Consider the following 22,102-nt stretch of genomic DNA (forward strand, 5'->3'; position numbering starts at 1 on the left):
CCCCAAGTGGCAAAAGGTGCTAGGAGTCCTTAAGTTTAAAAAATTAATGGCATCTGGGCACCTGGGTGGTTCAGTCAGTTAAGCATCCACATCCACGTGGAGCCTGCTTGGGATTCTCTCTCTCCCTCCCCCCCCCCCCCCCTTTCCTGCTAGTGTGCGTACTGTCTCTCAAAAATAAATAAACTTTAAAAGTTTTAAAGAAGCCTTTAAAAATTTTTAAAAAATAAAAATCAATGGCATCAGTCCTTGATCCTTCTGTTTTCCATTCTGCATCCCACACTCCACTGTTATGGAGCCCCCCGGTCCAGAAACCCACTCTGTGACCCTTTCATGAGACTAAAGCTGCAGACTTCTGCTGGGGCAAGAGGGGCAGGCGCCCAGCAGAATGGAGTCAGAGCAGGCCTCAAGGGACCCAGAAAGTGCCAATAACTGCAGACACTCATAGATTGCTTACCAAGCACAAGCACTGCTTGCTGTGTGTTCAAAGTAGTTCACATATGTTTATGTATTCACATATTTACATTTACCCCTCAAACCCTGCTTCTCCTAGTTCTCTGCACTTAACCCCAGCCCCTGACTGCTGGTCCTAAGCTCCTGGGGCTCCCGCTTCCTCCCTTTGAGGAACCTGTGGTATGAAACATTCATTCTAGCTTTCTCCGAGTCAGGCTTAGGGTTGGGCTCAAAAGTCTGCCTGGTCAGTTATTCCTCATCTGCTTGCCTTCCTGCTTCCAAAATGTTAATGCTATTATTTCCTCATAACATCCTTTCTTAGGAAACATCACTGCAACTGTGTTAGTGGGCTAACGGATGTTGGTGCATATGGAGATAGTTGTCCACCCACCTGGCCCGGTACAGCCACCTCCCCGTCCTGAGTCCGGGACCCTCCCAGGGTCCCAGGCCCTATGGGCCTCTTCACTCGGCTAGTCCTGATCTGGAACCTTTATAAGAAAACCGAAATTCTAACTATAGCACTTCTCTGAATTCTGTACATCATGCTAGTAAACATGCTAAGGGGGTAGTGGGAACTCCCAAGTCTGTAGCCAGTTGGTCAGAAGCCTAGGTGGCCCGGAGACCCCCGAACTTGTGTCTGGCATGCGAAGTGAGGACAGTCTTGTCGGAGACTGTGTCCTTAAGCTGAGGAGTCTGCGCTAACCCAGGGTAGTTAGTATCAGAAACGCGTTGCTGTATTGCAGATACAAAAGGCGCGAGGAAGCCCCACTCCCCTGGGGCTGCCATGGTAGCAGGAGTGCTGGAGATGAAGAGATCACAGAGAGGGCAAAGTGAAGCTTTCTGGACTTCACCTGCCCTTATAACCAGGGCCTTCTTCCTCCACTGCCAACCCCAGAGTGATGAAGTCTGCAAGTTTCCCCAGGCCTCATAGGTACAAATGAGGCTGTATTCATGACCTTACTTCTCAGTTTCTTCCCCACATCCACCCCTGCAAAGTGCCTGTGTCCATGAGAATTTCTGGGAGTTCCCCGGGTGGCTAAGGTTTGCTCATGAACAAAGATAGTCATCTCTTTCTGAGGTCTCCTGGACACTGCTGCTTCCATGGGATAATACCATTTGAGATATATTCTGCTTGCCTGTCCAGATTCTCTCCCCACCCTCCTCAGCCACGCTCGGTGTCCTGCAGCACTGATCTTTATGAATTGTATCATCTGGCCTATTTTGTCCTGACTTCTGGTTGGGTTCAGCCAGTGGAAGGCACTGGAGGCAGGGGTGGGAGGAGAGGGAGGTCAGTATTTATTCCCTGCTCCCTCCCTGTCCTGAGTTGGCTGATTCCCCTAAGAAAGGCTACAGCTCTTACCGGGTGACCCATATTGTGACCACTCCCACAAGAGTCCCCTGAGGGGGAGGAGGATGGGCTTCCTGCAGCTGCTAGCCCTGTGATGCTTCACCACCCCTCGTGGCCTTCCCCTGGCACTGCCCACAGCGTCGTTCTTCGAACTCTCCTCAGATGGCCACGTTGAGATGCCCCTTGAGACACTGACCACACAGACATCACTGCTGTTTCCACTGGATGCACATCCTCAGGCCACCCTGCCTCCCCCTGGACATCACCAATAATTCTACTGTGTCCTATTGAAGCGCAGCTGCCATAACGCCAGTGCTATGCGGGCGGGGACATCTCTCCCTGCTCGGTTTCACTCTGCGAGAGGGGCTCAGAGATGTATCCGCTTGTGCCCACAGTGTCTTCTGGAATTTTGAGTGAAATAGTGCCTCTGTTTTACCATGCATGAGGCTGAAGGAGGAGTCCCAAGTGTATGAGGTGTTGAGCTGGAAAGAGCCAAGGAGCCACGCTCTCGCTTTAGGGCTGGGGGCTGGAGCTGGGAGTTGGCTCTGCCACTAAAAGGCTGTGTGACCTTGGACAAGTCGCTTTGCTTTCAGGGCTACTTCCCCTCCTGCGTCACCGGGGTTGGGCTTGGTGATTCTCGAACTGCTCTGGGGCCCCAGCTTCACTTTGGCCAGAACAGTTCCTATTTGATCTATTTTTAGAAATTGGGCTTTTGTGAAGACTTCTTTTAAAGTATGATTCCACCACTTTAAAAGTGTTTGCAAACAGCTGGGCTAGGTGATTCTAAGATCCCTTCCAGTCTCAACATTTTTGAACATAAATCACCCTTGTCTTCCTCAGCGTTGTGCCAGGGAGGGTCTCGTTCCAAGAATTAATGGAAAACTAATGATGAAAGACCCATCTTCTGGAGTGCCTGGGTGGCTCAGTTGGTTAAGTGTCTGACTCTTGACTTAGCTCAGGTCATGCTCTTACAGTTTGTGGGTTCCAGCCCTGTGTCAGGCTTCATGCTGACAGAGCAGAGCCTGCTTGGGATTCTCTCTTTCTCCTCCTCCCCCCGTCCCCTCCAGAATAGATAAACTTAAAAGGAAGAAAGAAAGAAAGTCCCATCTCCTGCCAGGTCTCTGCCACAGCAAATCTACCACGACTGGGTGGATGGTTTTGCTCCCCCCGCCCATCCTCACTTCTCATTTACTTCTGCCCCGATTCCCAGGCGAGGATAACAAAGGCACATTTTAAATCAGTTGCATCAAATGCAAACCAGCCCAGCGAACAAAAATGTGAAAAACATGGGAATTTTTAACAAACTGAATTTGGGAGCTTTTGCAAAGGCTTGGCCGGTGGCCGTGGAAACTGGCAGCCCCTCAGTAGTTTGTCCCAGACATTTGGTGCTGGAGAGGATTGTGGAGCAGCGATTGATAGTTTGGGCTCTGGGGTCAAAAGGATATGATCAAATCCCAGTGCCGCCATTAACTAACTGATCGATCTTGGCCAAGTTACTTAACCATGCTGAACCTTTTTTCATAATCTGTAAAATCAGAATAATAATAATGCCTCCTTTATAGAGTTGTTGGGAGGATTAAGTGTGAGATACTACATGTGGGATGTTTAGCACAGTTCCTGGTACATGGAAACTATCCAGTAAATCAGCTCTTTATGGTTATTGTTATTAGAACTATTCCTCTTGGCTTTCAGGAAGCTCAGAGATCAGAGCTCAGTTAAGAGCTTAGCTGAGAAACCCTCCCAAGTAATACACCCTCCCCCTCTGCTCCGTTTCATAGCTTCTTAACATAGTTATCACTTATAGAATTCTTAGTATGTGCCAGGACTTAGAGACACTACCCAACACCTACCACAGTGCTGGGAATATTACAGATCACTCAATATATGATGGCAGAATAATCGAATGATCTTATTCAATGCTCCGAGCAACCCTGAGAAACAGGTATCATTGTCTCAATTATAGTAGACATATTTTTGTCATAATTGTATAGCATCTGAGCCTGCTTCCTGATCTTGAGGAGTCTGCTTTTGCAAGAGGGTCCCACTCTGGATGCTGAGAAGGTGAAAAGCTCCCCTTGACCTCTGGCAGCAGGAGCAGGGACATGTGAACTGAAGACAGCCCATCGGATCCTCACCTGAGACTTTTCTATCCAGACTGAACAATGTAGTTGGAATTCCTTCTGGTGGGGCTGACAGGGCATCCAGTGCCTGTGGCCCTGGTGGCACTGGGGCCAGCAGTGACCACGGTGCCAGCAGAGGGCCCAGTACCCAGCGGCCTACAATCCATTTTAAAAGGGGGAAAAGTATTGTACATGACATTATGTGATGTTAGTTTTGCAAGGAAGTTTCTACATCTTGCCAGCCTTTCCAGAATTCTCTTTCCTTCTGGAGTCTGTGAGTTTCCTTAACACTCAATCTACTTCAGGCACCCCCAAGGGACTCCTCTCTCAGGATGCCTGCCCTCCATCTCCTCAGCAGATGTTTAGGCAGCTCTTGTTGCCTCCAAGAAGATGAAGCCACACCTCTTCAGATTTTCTACCCCCCACCCCCGCATCCCCTGTCTGCCCATTTTATGCCCAAACTATGCCAATTCAGGGCCATTGGTACTCTTTTCCTCTTCCAAATGAAAACCCCAGAATGGGTCTTTCTGTCACATACAGATATGCTGGGGGTGAGGGCTGATTCATACATTTTTCTTAAGGAAAAAAGGCCTTTGGGCCAGCTGGCAAAGGTTGGTTTTCATTGATTTCTTTTTCATTCCCTTCTTGGACTCCTCCTTTTCTCCGGGCCTGTGGTAGATCCCATGGGGAATACTGGGGGACAAATACATGTACATAAATGTAAAAAAAGAGTACTGGACCTGGAGTAGGAGAGCTGGGATGGAACCCTGGCATGGTCACTCACTGTCTGCCAGAAGTTGGGTGGGTTCCCTAACCTCTCCAAGCTTCAGTCTCATGGTCTGTAAAATGACCTCATCAGTGCAGATATTCTGTGGGTTGCTGGAAGATTAAGAATGCATTTAAGAACTCATCAAAATCGCTGGTTCATGGGAGACATCCCATAGATGTGTGTGCCTGTCAGTTGAAAGTCCCCCCGATGATGGAGCCCAAAAGGAAGATGCCCACACCTCCAGCCACTTAAAGTCAGTGGGGGGAGGGCAGGAGCATTTGAGAGTTAGGGCACCTAGAAACGTGGTAAAACCTACTTGCAATTGTGTTAAATCCCTGAACCACCAGCATCGTCGGCAGATGAGGGAGGGTGAGTGGAGGGAGAAGGGTGCCAGAAGAGAAGGTGCTAGAAAGAAGAGCTGAAAACAAGCATGACCCTTAACTGAGTGTTGTCTAAATAGTCCTCGAGCCCAGTTTCCCCGTGGCCCTAAGGTGGGGCGGCAAACACACTGGAAGGACCATGTGGACCCAGTGGGTGCTGGTGTTGGGACCTGGGTCCCAGTCTTGTCTCGAACATTTATGTGGTGAATGAACTGGGAGGGCCACCGAAGCTCTCTGAGCCTTATCTTCATGCCTGCGATGTAGGGGGAAATACTAGTACTTGCCTCACTATTGTAGAAACAATGAACAGGCGAATGATTTTCTAAACAATTTATTAAGATATACTTCACGTACCACAGAATTCACATCAACCTGGCTCCATATTTTCTTTGGACCAGTAGTACTAGGGCATGTTCTTTTGACATCAAATGGCTGGAGCTTAGGAAGTTGAACAGAGACACCACATGATGCCTCTTGAGCCTCTTAAGTCACTCCTGCCACACTCCACTGACCAAAGCAAGTCATGTGGCCATGTCAACATCAGTGGTGAGACGTATGATGCTCAGGCTAATGGGCAAGGCTACAAAGTCACATGGCAAAGGGTGCGAGTGTAGAATTCTATGGGAAGAATCTGAAGACTGGTGAACAGTGACACATCCTAGGACAGGGGACGACAAATGTGCCTAGGAATGCAGTATGGGTGGTTTTGGTCTCCCAGGAGCCTACCAATGCTGCTTTGCTTGTAAGTGGCCAGCTTCTGCTCTAACTTCCTGCTTCTGAGGGTCCCATGTTCCAGGTGGGGGACTGTGCTAGTCCAGCCTGTCACATAAGCTTTCTAGGCCACAATTCCTAGTTCCTGGCTTCCCAGCTATCCTGCCACTGTTTCCTCTGAGGTCCTGCCAAGAGAAGCAAGCCTTCCAAGGGGTTCAGATCTCCTTCATGTGCAACAGGCTGGGGTCAGACCCCTTTGCTCCTGTACCCAGGGGCCCAGCCAAGTTCAGACCCCTTTCCCCTGTTCAGTCTCCCAAGCACAGCTTTCTCACACTGCTTTCCTGTCCAATATGGCCTGATGATACTATCTAGCAGACAGCAAAGACCCATATAACCAGGCCCTCAATTCACAGAAAGGCCTGTTTATCTTTCCTGGGGTAAGACAGAGTCTCCAACAGTGAATGTTCAGAACTCAGATTAGCTTTTCAAAGGTGACCTTTCCATAGTTTACATTCTCAATAAATTACTCTGCTAAATTATAATGGATGGAGCTTAAAGCAAATTTCTGAAAGGTTTGGTCAACATTCTGGTGTAAATAACCTTCTGGGTATTTCAGTATTGCCAGTCTGCTTAGTCTGCTTCCATTAGTAATGTGAATAAGCATTTCCTTGGGTACAGCCCAAAGTTAGCAGCAATTATGAAAACTATGCAGAAGCTGGTTAATTCAGGAGCTGGTTAGCATGGCTTTCTTCAATGAGACCTGCCGCCTCTCCGTCACCACCTTCTCCCTATGGAGGTTGTTTTACTGTAGTCTTTGCAGGCTGATTTCTAAACATCCTTTCAAGAAGGTGACATAGAAAACAAGCCACAAGTTCCTCATAAAGTTAAACATACACCTATCTTATAACCCAGGAATTCCAGTCCTGGGTATTTTTACTCCGGACAAATGAAACTTCTACCTGCCTTACACAAAGACTTGTACATCAATATTCATAGCAGCTTTATTCTTAACAGGAAAAAACTGGGAGAACCCAAATGTCCATCAACAGATGAATGGACAAACACACTGTGGAATATACATACAATGGAAAACTCTGTTGCAATAAAAAGGCAGGACAGCCAAAATATGTGACGACAGATGAATCTCAGAGATATTATGCCGCATGAAGGAAACCAGGCACAAAAGACTATCTACCGTGTGATTCCTTTATTATGATACTGTTTTGGTTCGGGCTACTATAGCAGAATACTACAGACTGGGTGACTTACAGACAACAGAAATTTCTTTCTCCCAGCTCTGGAGGCTGGGAAGTCTAAGACCAAAGCGCCAGCAGGTTTGGTGACTGGTGAGAGCCTTTATCTGATTCAGAGACGGTCATCTTCTCGCTGCATCCTTACATAGTGGAAGGAGTGTGGATTCCTCTAGGATTCATTTTATAGGGATGCTGATCCCACTCATGAAGCCTATGCCCTCCTGACCCAATCATTTCCCAAAGGCCCCGTCTCCTAATACCCTGACATTTGGGTTAAAATTTTAACATATGAATTTTGGAGGGACACAAACATTGAGTCTTCAAAGACACTCCAGAAAAGAGAAAAACAGTCAATGATAGAAGTCAGAACAGTTGGAATTTATTGGGAAAGGGCAAGAAGGAACTTTCTAAGTGATAGAAATGTTTTATATCTTCATCAGTGTGGTAGTTCTGTGTATATATTTGTTAAAACCCATCAAATTCTGTAGGTTAGACCTGAGCATTTTGCTGTATGTAAATTATACCTCAATATAAGATATTTCTTTAAAAATCAGGCTATTTCCTCAAGTGTTCCCAGAGAAAACTTAGGAGATCCATGTCCTAAATGTTATTTTTTTATTTTTTAGTGTTTATTTATTTTTGAGAGAGAGAGAGAGACAGAGCGCAAACTGGGGAGGGGCAGAGAGAGAGGGAGACACAGAATCCGAAGCAGGCTCCAGGCTCTGAGCTGTCAGCACAGAGCCCGATATAGGGTTTGAACTCACAAACTGTGAGATCATGACCTGAGCCAAAGTCGGATGCTTAACCGTCTGAGCCACCCAGGCGCTCTGTGTCCTAAATGTTAATGGGGACACTGGTGACCTTAGAGCTGAAAAGGCAGTTGGTAACATGTAGTCAGCAGCCAAGTGGCAACGTTTTCGTTTTGTATCATCATTTAATCATTTATGAAAAATAATTTCTGAAAATGGATTATGAGGCCCATCGAATTAAGTTCTTAAAATGATTTTGAGAGTGGATCCCAGGTTCTGCTTAGTGAACTCCAAACGTCATGATGGGCATTTTTTATGTCAATGTCCTATGATGCTCTCTTGCTGAGGAGCAGGGTTTGTTCAGACCTTGGGTCTGAAGAGCCTGTGACATAAGGGTCAGACAGAGCACCTCTCCGGCCCAAGGTGAAACATGATTTTCTGAAGATGCGTCAGAGTTGGAGGATCCTATTAGCTGGGGTGGTAGGAGCTCTGGATTGGGGGCCAGCAGGCCTGGAGTGAGACTTTGCCCTTCCAGTAACCTGCCCTGAGCAGTAAATCCATGTGGGAACCTGCTGACATTCAACCAGAGAGAGAGTGCTATGACCTTGGGGGAGGCATTTGTTGCTTCTCCTCTAATCTATCCAGGGCCTCGGGACTCCTAGAACAGGATGTTCATTATGATTCTCCCTTGACCAAAATCCTTTATAATCCCCATGCTGCCGTCCCTGCCAGGAAAGGCAAAAACCTCCCTTGTGCTGAAGCTCTTGCTTTGTTTGATGTGGCCTGGGACTGAATCAGGCCATGAGTTTCCCCCCACTTGCTCAATTAGACAAGCTTTTTAAACACAGAGCTGTAACACACACCCAAACAGAAAACAATGCAAAGAGCCCCTTCTCTCCTATTTGTCAAATTGTCTTTGGAATGTGCTTCTCTCCCCCTCTTCAGAGGCAGGGAGCCCTCCCACACAGGGGCATCCAGGATGCTGCCGGCTTCTCCGGGTGGTCCCAGCCAGTCTCCTGTTCATTCCCCCCCTCCCCTGGGAAAATCATGTACAGTGCATTTCAGGGGATTGGCTGAGGGAGGGTCGCCTTCATTCTTTTCTCCTGGTCACTGTCTTCTCGATCTCATCCAGCATGCTTGCCTCAGCGCCTTCATAACACGTGCACTCAGACAGATATGTATGTACACACAGCCACACAGCATTGAGCAGTCATTCATTCATTTCTTCTCCAACAAGGACATATGGAGCCCCACGTGCCTGACACTGTGCCAACCATCAGGATGCAGCAGGGTGCAAGATTAACACCTGGGGGAAATGTACACAGCGCTCACTGCTAACACAGTGTTCATGGGCAGACACAGATGTCAAAAGGCAATTCCAGTACAGTGGAGGAAGTGCTGAAAGAGGACAGAGTGGGACGCTAATTCAGACTCAAAGGACTCAGGAAGTGCTTTCCCAGGGGGCATGTGCTCTAAGCTGAGACTAACAATAAGTTAGTTGTTCGAGTGATGAAGGATGGGAGGAAAGTATTTTAGAAAAAGGAATAGCATGTGAAGACCCAGGGGCAAAAGAGAAATCGGTTCAAAGAGTGAAAAGGAATTTCTCATATCTGGATGCTTAGAGCAGAAGAGGGAAGGGTGAACCATGAGAGTGGCATGGATCAGGGAGGGAAGTACCTCAGCAGGCAGGTTTCCAAAAGCAGCACAGTGGGTAAGTCGAGAGCAAGGGCTGTGGGATAAGGTTGCCTGGGGTGAATCTTGGCTCCACCATTCCTAGCTATGTGACCTTGGGAAAGTCATTTAGCCTCTCTGCCTTGGTAGAATCACTGTAGTGCTCACGTCTGAAGGAGGATGGAGACAGATATTGCATGTACCCGAGAACTGGCTGCCATGTGATGTGTTCATTCACATTAGCCATTGTCGAGCTCCTAAACCCCTCCAGCAAGTCAGGAGCCATCCCAGAATAGGGGGCAGGCTGTAACTACAGTGGGTCAACCAGCTGTTACCCTTAAAAGAAATGCCCAGTATCAAATAAACACTACATCCAGCATTCTAATCACCAGGATAACCGCAGCTCTCTTTCAAATAGCATTTTAAAAGTTGCAACGCATGGGGCGCCTGGCTGGTTCGGTCAGTGGAGTGTGTGACTCTTGATCTAGGGGTCGTGAGTTCATAGCCCCATGTTGGGTGTAGGGTTTGCTTAAAAATTTTTTTTAATCTTTAAAAAAATAGATAGATAGATAGATAGATAGATAGATAGATAGATAAATGTTTCAATGTAAATTCCATACATTTGCTTTGTTGAACTCTTAAAACTTATCCTGTGGGGGCGCCTGGGTGGTTCAGTCGGTTAAGCGTCTGACTTTCTGTTTCAGCTTAGGTCACGATCGCATGGTTTCGTGGGTTTGAACCCTGCACTGGGCTGTGCACTGACAGTGTGGAGTCTTCTTGAGATTCTCTCTCTACCCCTCCTCTATTCACTCTCTCTCTCAAAATAAATAAACTTAAAAAAACAAAAACAAAAAACAAAACTTACCCTGTGAAGGAAACAGAATGCCCTCCTTTTTACAGAAAATGAAACAGGTTTTTTTGCCTGGAGAGTCTGGGGCCCGGAGTGGACCAGCTCCTCTCCGTCTCCATCCTACACAGCCTGGGAACCCCACTCCTTCCACCTGCCCCCATCCCCCTGTGGCAAGCTTAGTAGGATGGCACCTCCCCGCTTCCAGAGGACAGCTTCCCAGGCATGCTCACATCACCACGCACACACACACACTGGCCCTCAGGGCTCATCAGCCACCTGGGAGGTACCCAAGTTGCTGTGTGGGGGGGATGTGTGACAGCTACAACCAATGTCTTCTCTGACTTAAGGGTGTCCCTGACACAACAGCTGCCCCTGGTGCTTTCCAGCACTCCCCCCACCTATATCTGTGGCATGTCACTCTCTGATCTCAGCAGCCTTCTCAAGGAACAATACTCTTGGCTCAGCTCTTATCATGCTGGCCTGATAAATGGGTGTGTAATTCTTTCGTATATTAGTTTTATCTCCCACCTTAGGCTCCTGGGGGTGAGGAGTTATGTCTATTTTTCTGTCAGTTACAAGGGCTCCCTCATAGCCTCAGATGCATAATGGTTACTCAATAACTACCTGCTAATCACACATTTATAATAGGTAAATACACACTTACGGGTAGGGTATGTGTCCCTATAATATGATGTCAAGGGAATTTGGTTAATCATCAGAAGGTTGTTTGGGAACTGTGAAAAATTAACAAAAAGACGTGGGCTTGAGCAAGTATTTCATAGTCTTGGTCAAGATGAGTTAGTAAAAGGAGAATTTATCCTAAGGATATAAAGCAACCTCTAGGGACACACCCACCAGAGCCAGGACTCACAGGACCTGGTGGAAGAATCAGGCTTCCCCCACTCATTTCTTTCAATCCCTCCCTCCCGTGTTTCTTCACCTTTGCTTCTCTTAGCTCTTCCTGCAGGCTTTTGACATCTCCTGCTTCGAAATAATTCATTGTTTCAGGTTACCATGCTACCAAAAAGAGCTCCAATTCTCCAAGATCTTACAACTCCAGTGGCCAGCAATACCACAGTGATTTCTGTGTCTCTTACTTTGAATGCCTGAGAGAGAATCTAATTGGCTCAGCTTGGATCAGTTCTTCCTTCTGCTCCAATCAGTTGTGTCCAAGGGGCGGGTCCTCCTCAGAAACACGGCCACTCAGGCTGCCCCTTCTTCTGGAGGGGTTCAGAGCACTTCCCAAGTAAAGGGTCTGAGTTATGCCTTCCAAAGCTGCTGAACACACTCCATTTCCAACTATACAGGGACTATCAATCCATTCTTCTTTCACGGAGACATTGACCAAGGGCCATTTATTTTAGTAAGCACTCTTGGGCTGTCCTGTTCCATTTCAGAATACTTTAGGCCCTGGAAAGGGAAAGGAAAATTTGAAATATAAGGATTCTGACCTCCATGATGTGTTTCTCATGGTAGGGGCTTAACCATTGGGACCAAGGGCTAGGCAGAAATTAGAATATGGAATAGGTACAATAATTTTGTGGGCAGGAATGTGGGAACATAAGCTTCAAAGATGGGCCAACAAGAGAGGATCCATATCAGCCGCTATCTTCAACTATCAGATTGACAAATATTAAAAAGAATGACAACGCCCAGACTGGACATGAGGAAACAGGCACTGTTATCGACTACTGATGGTAGCAAAGAAATGGAACAGTACTGCTATAGAGTATCTGACGATCTCTGCCAAGATGGTAAATGTGTATCTCTTGTAACCACCAATTCTAGGCTCAGGAATTTACCTTATGTCAATAATTGGACAAGAGTTCAAGCATGTTTGCATGTGGTGTTGCTGTTAAGTGTTCTGAGGAGGAAACAAAGGGGAAAAAAACAAATTTAAATGGTACACATTGCTTAGGTAACTTATAGCATAATAGGATACCATTAAAACAATTAAAACAATGGTATATAGCTCTGTGTTAGCGTGGAATGATATCCCGGATGTACTGTTGTAGGGGGAGAAAGGCACATGGTAAAAATAGCCATTCACATAAGAGCTGATTTATGTAAAATATATAAAACTCTCTGGACATTAAGCACAGTCCGAAAGGAATTACCAATGTATTAAGGGAAGGCTGAGAGTTAAGGTGATTGTTACTTTTGTCTTTTATATATGTATCATATATCATGTATCATATATATTATATATCAAACATTGATTGAATCTACATTATCTGTTTTCATAATGAGAAATTCAATAAAGCTAGGCTCTTTGTCTTTTTTTAAGACAAACTTTTAATTTTAGAATAGTTTTACAGAAACCTGAAAAGTTAGTACAATGTTCCCATACACCTCGCACCCAGTATCCCCTATTATGGACATTTTACATTAGCATGGTACATTTGTCAGCATCCCTGAACCAATACTGACACATTACGTTACATAAAATCCATGCTTTAAGCAGATTCCCTTAGTTTTTACCAATGCTCCACCTCCTTGAGGGTAAACTGTCTGCATAAACGTAGGACTCTTCTGCGTTTGAGATTTGTCTCTTGTCCTCCATTTGTTTATTTATTCAATCATTTAGTTTCATCAGTATGGACTCATAAATAGTCCTTGCATACTTTGAGTTAGAATCCCATATTACTTTAATTATTTGTTATTCAAAATAATTTGTTCCAGTTTTGACCATTGGGAGTCTTTGAGTTGGCTCCAGAGCCTCTTTGACATATTCCTATCAATGTGGGTTTGTATTATGCATGCGTGGCTTTCTTTTTAAAGCACTTGCTTACTTTCTGGCACTACAAGATGTTCCAGGTTCGTCTTGTGTATTGCTTGCTCCAATCCTGCAGTCAGTCTTTCCTCCAAGGAGCCATATTGCTTTCATTGGAGAACAGTATCAGAAACCAAGATCTATGCACTAAGTGCACAGGTGAAGTGTACACATGGTAAGGCGAAGTAAAGGTGAGGTCTGCAGCTAAGTAGGCAGACAATGAAGCCCAGTGGCCGAATGCGGGTCCCTACGAGAAGGGTGGGCAGGGCTAGGGACTGTCCCTCCGAGAAGGGCCCACTGGGGCTCAGTCACAGGCAACTTATAGAACAAGGACAGTCAGCCTGGCCCTGCTCTGACCCCATCTCAAGGTTCCTTCTGAGTGGCCAGTGAGCTAGGGGAGGAGGAAGGATCAATCTCTCTCCTTCCCTCTAGACTCCAGTGCCACTGTGAGTGATCATGTTCAGGCCCTGACAGCCCCCATGGTCCTGCTCATTCTGATGTCCCAGGTCAGATCTTGTTTGGCAACACCTTTGGGGTGATGTCCAGGCCTGTGTACATGGTGGCTACTGGTGACCCTCTGGCTGCCAGGCAGCACTTTCAGACCTGTCCAGACTTGGGGAAATTCTGCCCCAGGAGCCTTGGAGAAGCTTCCAGCACAGAGACCTGGGAGGCTTGCTTGCATGCACATCCTGGCCAGGTGGGGATCGGGTCTGGGGGCTGTGCAGAGGAGGGGTGCAAGCTGATGCCTGCTGAGCTCTGCCTACCTGCGTGTCGTTTGCAGATCTGGCTTGGGGACTCAGTGCTGCCGCACTCAGAAATAGGATACTTATGTGGGACATGATTGTACTTGAAAAAAATTATTCCTAGTTTATCTGAAATTAAACCTTAACTAGGTATCTTGTATTTTACCTGACAGCCTTAGGGAAGAAACCTGCCTAAGGAGTGTCTCAAGCCAGAGCAAGGTCAGTGGGGGATTGTGCCCCCAAGTATCCTTTCCTAAGTCACCGATCATGTCATCTCTTAACTAGATTTTTTGCCCGAAGTCTTAAAAATAAACAACATAAACTTCTCCAGCTGACAAAAGGCAGTCAGAAGTGCCAGCATTTGATTTGCTCCGCGGCAGGATTAGGGACACTGACTGTGTCATGTACCCTCAGTCCCAAGCACAGGACCGGAAGCTCACTGCCAGGGGGGACATCCAAAGGGCTATGTCCAAGTTGCTGAGGCATGCACACCAAAGAGTTTGGAAAAGCCAAAGAGGGCACTAGAAGAGAGAATCAGGAGCTGATCTACCACACTGACAAGAATGGTAGAACCAGGGAAGATGAGAAAATTGCAAATGGTCATGGGACAATGGGGAAGTATGGTTGACTTCGATGACACGGGCCAACACTCAGCTGGATTTGTACCCTTCCTACAGTATGTGCTGCTCAGTGGTAGGATGACCCCTCTCCTAGCCCCCTCTAAATGACATTATTGATAAGTTTTCCTGATTAATCCTACCTTTCTCAAATGAAAGCAAGACATTAGAGCACATATAGCAAATGTGGCCTATGCCAGTTACCACTGGTTGATAACCGCACTCTTTCCCATTGGCTTAGGACACTGCATCAGAATCATTGCTGACATCCTACTCTGTACATACTAATCCAGATAAAACCCCTGTTCCATCTCTGCTTTATAGCTGTTTCTCCCATTCCTGTCTGCCGCCCTGATCCCTGAACAGTCTTGTGGGATTCCTCAAGTCAAACGGCCCTGTTTGTGAGGACTTTTATTATCTGTTTTTTTTTTCTTTCTAACGAGTCAAGTGGACTGGATGCTGCCAAGTAAGTTTTCAAGTTGTGTGATGCTATTCCCTCTTCACTGAAAGGGAAGCCCTGCAGAGAAGACATCACAGGCTGAGACAGGTAATGGAAACCCCAGGAGTAATCCTAGGAGTATTTCTCACCTGCAGCCTGAGTCACAATGCTGGAGGGTGAATGACAGACTTGTGTCTGCATGTCCAGCTTTTTGGAAAGTCAGAGGAAATGCTACTGTGGTCCCATTAACCACACTGTGATATGTTGATCTGACTAAAATCCAACTTTGAAATGTTATGTATTGTCATGCCTAGAAACTCAATCTAAATTTTTTCTGCTTTGGGACGCCCAGGTGGCTCAGTTGGTTAAGCGTCCGACTTCGGCTCAGGTCGCGATCTCACAGTTCATGAGTTCGAGCCCCGCGTTGGGCTCTGTGCTGACAGCTCGGAGCCTGGAGCCTGCTTTGGATTCTGTGTCTCCCTCTCTCTCTGTCCCTCCCCCACTCACGCTCTCTTTCTCAAAAATAAATAAACGTTAAAAAAATTAAAAATAAATAGTTTCTGCTTTATATTAGATAATTTATTTGCAGCATACCCATCATTTGCTCTGAAAGCTTTATGTCAACCTTTGACCCAAAGCACTACAGTTCTGGAAAAAATGATAAAATGAATGTTACTGTCTTCATTAACACATTTAGCGCTGTGCCTGGAGCAGAAAAAGTAGTCAATTGATTGTAGCAATGTTCACTCTCCTTCACTAATTTTTGACAAATAAACATTTTCAAATTTTGCAGCTAAACCAAAAGCGTTAGAAAAAAAATGAGTAGTGGTCATACCTGCTACACACACTCGAGACTCCTAGAGGAAGATTTTTAAAATAAATAATAATTATTGTCCAGGGATTCTCTACCTTGGCACTTTTGACATTTTAGACTGGATAATTCTGTGGCATGGGGGTGGGGGTGCTGTCCTTTGCATTGTAGGATGTTTGACAGCATCCCTGGCCTCCACCCACCAGTTGCCTATTAGCACCCCTTTCTCAATTATGACAACCAAAAATGTCCTCGGATATTGCCAAATGTCCCCTGGGGGGAAAGAAGGTGCAAAACTTCCTACAGCTGAGACCAAGTGATCATTTTCAAATCCTCTGTATGAACTGTAACAGAGAATAAATTTAGTGGTTAACCACAACTGTCTTATAAGGGAGGAAATCTGTTATGAAATAGGCCTGTTTGTTCAGCTCTGGTCACCTGATAGGTTTGGGTATTTCGGGTCAGCCTGGAGCTGAATTTGTCAGCAGGCAGTCATCCAGAAGTGATCATTCCCAACAGAGATGCCAGAGAAGCCCTGCCAATGCAGAATACTCAGAAATGCTTGATGTAATATTTTTAAAAACATCTTTTTAAATGTAGGGTTAAAGTAGTGGAAAAGTAAGAGAAATCTTCAGAGGCCCAAGATGAAAAAAGCCCAAATACAGAGAAGCAAATGCTGAAATCAGGATTTACCCTGAAGATATCTGCCAATCCCTGGGGGCCTGGGGCTGGGTTTTGATAGGTTTTGTGTACTGGGAACATGAGCCAAACTCTGGGACTAATGTCCCAGTCTGGGACTGGGAGGTAGGATTAGAGACACCTTCATCAAGCTCCGAAAAGTAACTCTGTTTTACTAAGAAAAGTAACACTCTTGGTGGGTGAACTAGAAAAAAAGCCCCAACCCTCAAAGTTCTAAGACTTGACTCTAAATGGAATGGAAAAAAAGATCTCCTTTGCTAATTCTTAATCATAAATAAGCCTGCTTACACTTATTTTAGGGGCTGAAATTTATACTTCTTATGTAACTCCAAACTCAAAGCTAAAGATTTAGTGTAAATTTTGTACCAATTTGGTAGTACCCCATAGGCACCTGGCAGAAGAAATGCAAATTCTCCTAAGAACAAAAACTAACCCCACATCTCAAAACATCCCCAAATATAAAGCATCAAGAAATATGAGATAATAATAAGTAAATCATAGTATACTTTAGGGATATGCTCACCATCAGTTAGAGTCAGAAGAAACAACAAACTGCAGAATTAGACCCCCAAAGACAACAAATACAGAATGACTGGATGTATAACATAAAATAAATGTTTACTATGTTTAAAGAAGTAAAAAGAGAAACTAGGAAATGTCGCAAAGAAGTAAGAATCTATCAAAATTGACCAAGCAGAAAGAAAGAAAGTGCTATTATTTGTAGGTAACATATTTATGTACATAGAAAATCCAAAAGAATTTTCAATCAGAATTAAATAAATTTATCAAACATGAGTGATACAAAGGTAATATACCAAAATCAATTGTACCCAGAATAGCCAAAATAATCTTGAAAAAGAACAAAGTTGGAAGGCTCACTCTTCTCAATTTAATAGCCAAAATAATCTTGAAAAAGAACAAAGTTGGAAGGCTCACACTTCTCAATTTAAAAACTTACTACAGGGGCGCCTGGGTGGCTCAGTCGGTTGAGCGTCTGACTTTGGCTCAGGTCATGCTCTCACGGTTCGTGAGTTTGAGCCCGTCAGTCTCTGTGCTGACAGCTCTGAGCCTGGAGCCTACTTCAGATTCTGTGTCTCATTCTCTCTCTGCTCCTCCCCCACTTGTGCTCTGTCTCTCTCTGTCTCTCAAAAATAAATAAATGTAAAAAAAAAATTTTTTTGTAATAAATAAATAAAAACTTACCACAAAGCTACAGTAGTCAAGTCAGTTGTGCTATTGACACAAGGACGGACATATAGATCAATGGAATAGAATGAAGAGTCCCGAAATAAATTCTCACATTTAGTGTCAATTGATTTTCAACAAGGGTACCAAAACAATTCAATGGGGGAAACAATAATCCTTTCAGATAATTGCATTGGGACATCTGGATAAGAATGGAAAAGAATCAAGTTGGACCATATACACCATATACAAAAGATAACTCAAAATGGAGCAAATACCTAAATATTGGAGCTAAAACTAGAAGCCTCTTAGAAGAAAACATAGGTGTAAATCTTTCTGGCCTTGAATTAGATATGACATTAAAAACAAGTGAAAAAGAAAAAATACACAAATTATACTTCATCAAAATTTCAAACTTTTGTGCCTCAAAGAACATAATCAAGAAAGTAAAAAGACAATGATAGAATAAGAGAAAATTTTTGCAAATAATATGTTTGATAAAGGACTTGTATCTAGGATATATAAAGAGTTTCTACAACTCAATAATATGACATGTGACCCAAGTTTTTTAAATGAGCAAATAATCTGAATACACATTTCTCCAGAGAAGATATACAAATGGCCAATAAGCGCATAAAAGATACTCTATGCCCATCTGGGAAATGTAAATCAAAGCAGGTATGTTCACCTAACTGATGATAAAGGTGACACCTGCAATACAGTGGGGGAAGGAAAAGATGTTCTTTTCTAGGGCAATTGAATAGCCAAAGGGACAAAATAAATCTTGACCCCCACCTCACATCATTCACAAATCAATTCCATGTGGACTGTAGGTGTTAATGGAAAAGATTTTTAAAAATCTTTTAGAATTAGAACTTGGGGTAGACAAATGTTTCTTACCGTGACATCAAAATAGCTATTCACAAAGGGGAAAATTATAAGCTGGACTACATGAACATCAAAAACTTCTGTTCATAAAAAGGCACCATTAAAAGTGTGAAAGGCAAGCGCAAACTAGAAGGTATTTAAAATATAGGACTCACATGGCATATATACCATTCAGAGCCCCCTTCAAGAAAGGACCCAATGTACAGCTGTGAGAAGTGTCCCAATGCTTATAACCTCCTGCTCTTAACCCCTGTAGGGCCACACCAACTTTCTATTTCTTTTAATGTTTATTTGAGAGACAGAGAGCATGTGCACATGAACAGGGGAGGGGCAGAGTGAAAGGGGGACAGAGGATCCCAAGCAGGCTACATGCTGACAGCAGAGAGATCGATGTGGAGCTTGAACTCCCGAATCATGAGATCATGACCTGAGCCAAAGGCAGACACTTAACCAACTGAGCCACCCAGGCACTGCTAGGTCCACACCAACTTTCAAGAAAAGGTCATGCTCTTCTTGGAGTGGTTCTTGATCAATAATTAAGAAAGGCAATAATGACCAAGCATGTTCTTTGTGGTGTTCCCCAGCCAATGATAAGCAAGGTATTGGTACAAGTGCCTAGCTATTTCCACCCCTACTCCCTGTGGGACTCCTATAATGGGTAACTTTTGTTTCAGACTCCCTGTTGGGTTGTCAGAGACCTTCAGGTCTGCACTGTAGTCTAATATTTTCCCTACCCAGTCCTGCTTTCTTTCCTTTTCTTTCATGGGTGTTGTTCCACAACAAGCCTTTCACACTTCTAATTCTGCCTCAGTCTCTACTTCTCAGAGAACTCAAATCAGTTCACCTTATATCTGGAAAGAACCACTATAATTAATAAACAAAATGGCAGATAACCCAGTAGAAAAACAGGCAATATACTTAAATAGGCATTTCACAAAAGAGAATATCCAAATGGCCAATAAATGAAAATGTTCTTTATTAGTTTCCTGGGACTGCTATAACCAATTCCCACAACCCCTGTGGCTTAAAACAACACAAATTTATTTTCTTACAGTTCTGGAGGCTAGAAGTCTGAAATTAAGGTACTGGTGAGGTCACCCTCCTTCTTGAGGTTCTGGTGAAATATCTATTCCTTGCCTTTTCTAGTTTCTGGTGGCTGCTGGCATTCCTTGGCTGGTGGCTACATCATTCCAATCTCTGCTTCCATTTTCCCCTTACCTTCTCCTCTGTTGTGTCTAATCTTTCTCTGCCTCTTTCTTATAAGGACACTTGTTATGGCATTTAGGGCCCACCAGATAATACAAAATAATCCCCTTATCCCAAAATCCTTAATCACAACTGTAAAAGTTTACTACGTGAGGAAATATTCACAGCTTCCAGGAATTAGGACCTGATATCTTTGGGGGGCTCACTGAAAGACTTAGACCTAATCTTAGGACTATAGAAGGCTTCCCCTCCCCCTATTCTCATCAGCACATCACTAAAGGCCTATTTACAACAGATCCTTTTATGCAGTACATCATATCCAGCTATCAAGAAGAAATTACAAGGCACACTAAAAGGAAAAAAAAAACCAGCTTGAAGAGAAAAAGCAAGCATTAGAACCAGACATTGGATATTGGAATTATCAGACAGGGAACTTGAAATGTCTGTGATTAATATGCTAAGGTCTCTAATGGATAAAAGAGACAGCAGGCAAGAACAGATGAGCAGTATAAGAAGAAAGATGGAAATCCAAGAAAGAACCAAAAAGAGACACTAGAGATTAAAAACACTGTAACATAAATAAAGAATGCCTTTGATGAGCTTATTAGTAGATTAGATATATAGCTGAGGAAAGAATCTCTGAGCTTGAGGATATATCAATAGATATCACCAAAAATGAAAATCAAAGAGAATAACAACAACAGCAACAAACCAGAACAGTATATCCAAGAATTGTGGGATGCCTACAAAGAGTGTAACACATACAAGGGAATACCCAAAGGAGAATAGAGAAAGGAATAGAAGAAATATTTGAAACATTAATGACCAAGAGTTTCTCCCAAATTGATGTCAGACACCAACCACAGACCCAGGAAGTTCAGAGAACGCTAAGCAAGAAAATGCGCACCCCACCCCCAAAACCACATATAGGCATTTCATTTTTCAAACTATAGAGGATCAAAGATAAAATGTTCTTAAAGAAGCCAGAAGAAAAAAAAGAACACCTTAATTATAGAGAAGCAAAGATAAGAATTACACCTGACTTCTCCTCAGAAACAATGCAAGTAAGAAGAGAGTGGAGTGAAGTATAGTTGGCCCTTGAACAACAATGGGGTGAGGGGCATGGACATTCTGTACAGTCAAAAATCTGAGTATCTGGGGCACCTGGGTGGGTCAGTCGGTTAAGCCTCCGACTCTTGATTTTGGCTCAGGTCATGATCTCATGGTTCGTGGTTTCAAGCCCCACATCAGGCTCCATGCTGACAGTGTGGAACCTGCTTGGGATTCTCTCCTGCCCTCTCCCTCTGTCTCTCCCCTGCTTGCTTTCTCTGTCTCTCAAAATAAACAAACTTTAAAAAGAATCTGTGTATCAATTTTGACTACCCCAAAACTAAACTGCTAATAGCCAATTGTTGACAAGAAGACTTACCAATAACTTAAATAGTTAACATATTTTGTATGTTATATGTATTACATACTATATTCTTATAATAAAGTAACTAGAAAAAAATGTTATTAAGAAAATTATAAGGAAGAAAAATACATTTACAGTACTGTGCTGCATTTATATATATATAAAAGCCACGTGTAAGTAGACTCACATAGTTCAAATCTGGGGTGTTCAAGGGTCAACTGTATTTAAAGTGTTGAGAGGAAAGAAAACCACCAACCTAGAATTCTGTACCCTGCAAAATTATCCTTCAAAAGTGAAGGAAAAATAGACTTTCTCAGGCAAATAAAATTGAGGGAATTTATAACCAGTAGATTTATCTTGCAAGAAATGTTAAAAGAATTTCTTTAGAGAGAACAAAAATAATATAAGTCAGAAACTTGGATCTACAAAAATGATATTGAAGAAGGAATAAATGAAGGTAAAATAAAAACTTTTATTTTTTATTTTTAATTGATCTTACAGATCGCTGTTCAAAATAATAGCAACAATGTACTTGATTATATATATATATATATATATTTATATATATGAAATAAATGACAGCAATGATACAGAGATGGAAAGGAAGAGCTAGTGTTATTTTATTATTATAAGGTATTTACATTGTATGTGAAGTATAGTGTTATTTTAAAGTGGGCTTGGGTTAGTTGTAAACGTATATTGCAATCTCTAAGGCAACCACTAAAAAAAGTTTAGGGGTGCCTGTGTGACTCAGTTGGTTGGATGTCCGACTTCCACTCAGGTCATGATCTCTCAGTCCATGAGTTCAAGCCCCACATCCGGCTCTGTGCCGACAGCTCAGAGCCTGGAGTCTGCTTCAGATTCTGTCTCCCCCCTCTCTCTGCCCCTCCCCCACTCATGCTCTGTCTCTGTCTCTGAAAAATGAATAAACCTTAAAAAATTTTTTTAAATAAAATATATGGTTTAAAAATATATAACTGATATTTTAAGAAATGAGAGAAAATGGAGTCATATAAAATGTATAAT

General features: G+C 43.7%; 2 long non-coding RNA genes across 7 annotated transcripts in view; one reads left to right on the top strand and one right to left on the bottom strand.

Moving 5' to 3' along the window:
- LOC106978129 (uncharacterized) overlaps positions 1-15,427 on the top strand; it is a 30,444-nt gene extending 15,017 nt beyond the window's left edge. For 3 of the 6 annotated variants that reach the window (XR_001430748.3, XR_003417932.2, XR_008289442.1), the window contains exon 5: positions 13,991-14,580. This is a non-coding gene — a long non-coding RNA (uncharacterized LOC106978129). Of the gene's footprint in view, positions 1-1,193; positions 6,785-13,990; positions 14,581-14,877 lie in introns of those variants that run through there. The other 3 variants (XR_008289443.1, XR_008289444.1, XR_003417933.2) reach the window with 3 other exon arrangements.
- LOC113597078 (uncharacterized) overlaps positions 10,049-22,102 on the bottom strand; it is a 54,929-nt gene continuing 42,875 nt past the window's right edge. The window contains exon 6 of the long non-coding RNA XR_008289446.1: positions 10,049-11,711. This is a non-coding gene — a long non-coding RNA (uncharacterized LOC113597078). The remainder of the gene's footprint in view (positions 11,712-22,102) is intronic.

The sequence above is a fragment of the Acinonyx jubatus genome, chromosome A3 (genome assembly GCF_027475565.1).
Source record: "Acinonyx jubatus isolate Ajub_Pintada_27869175 chromosome A3, VMU_Ajub_asm_v1.0, whole genome shotgun sequence".
In the NCBI taxonomy this organism is placed as follows: domain Eukaryota; kingdom Metazoa; phylum Chordata; class Mammalia; order Carnivora; family Felidae; genus Acinonyx; species Acinonyx jubatus.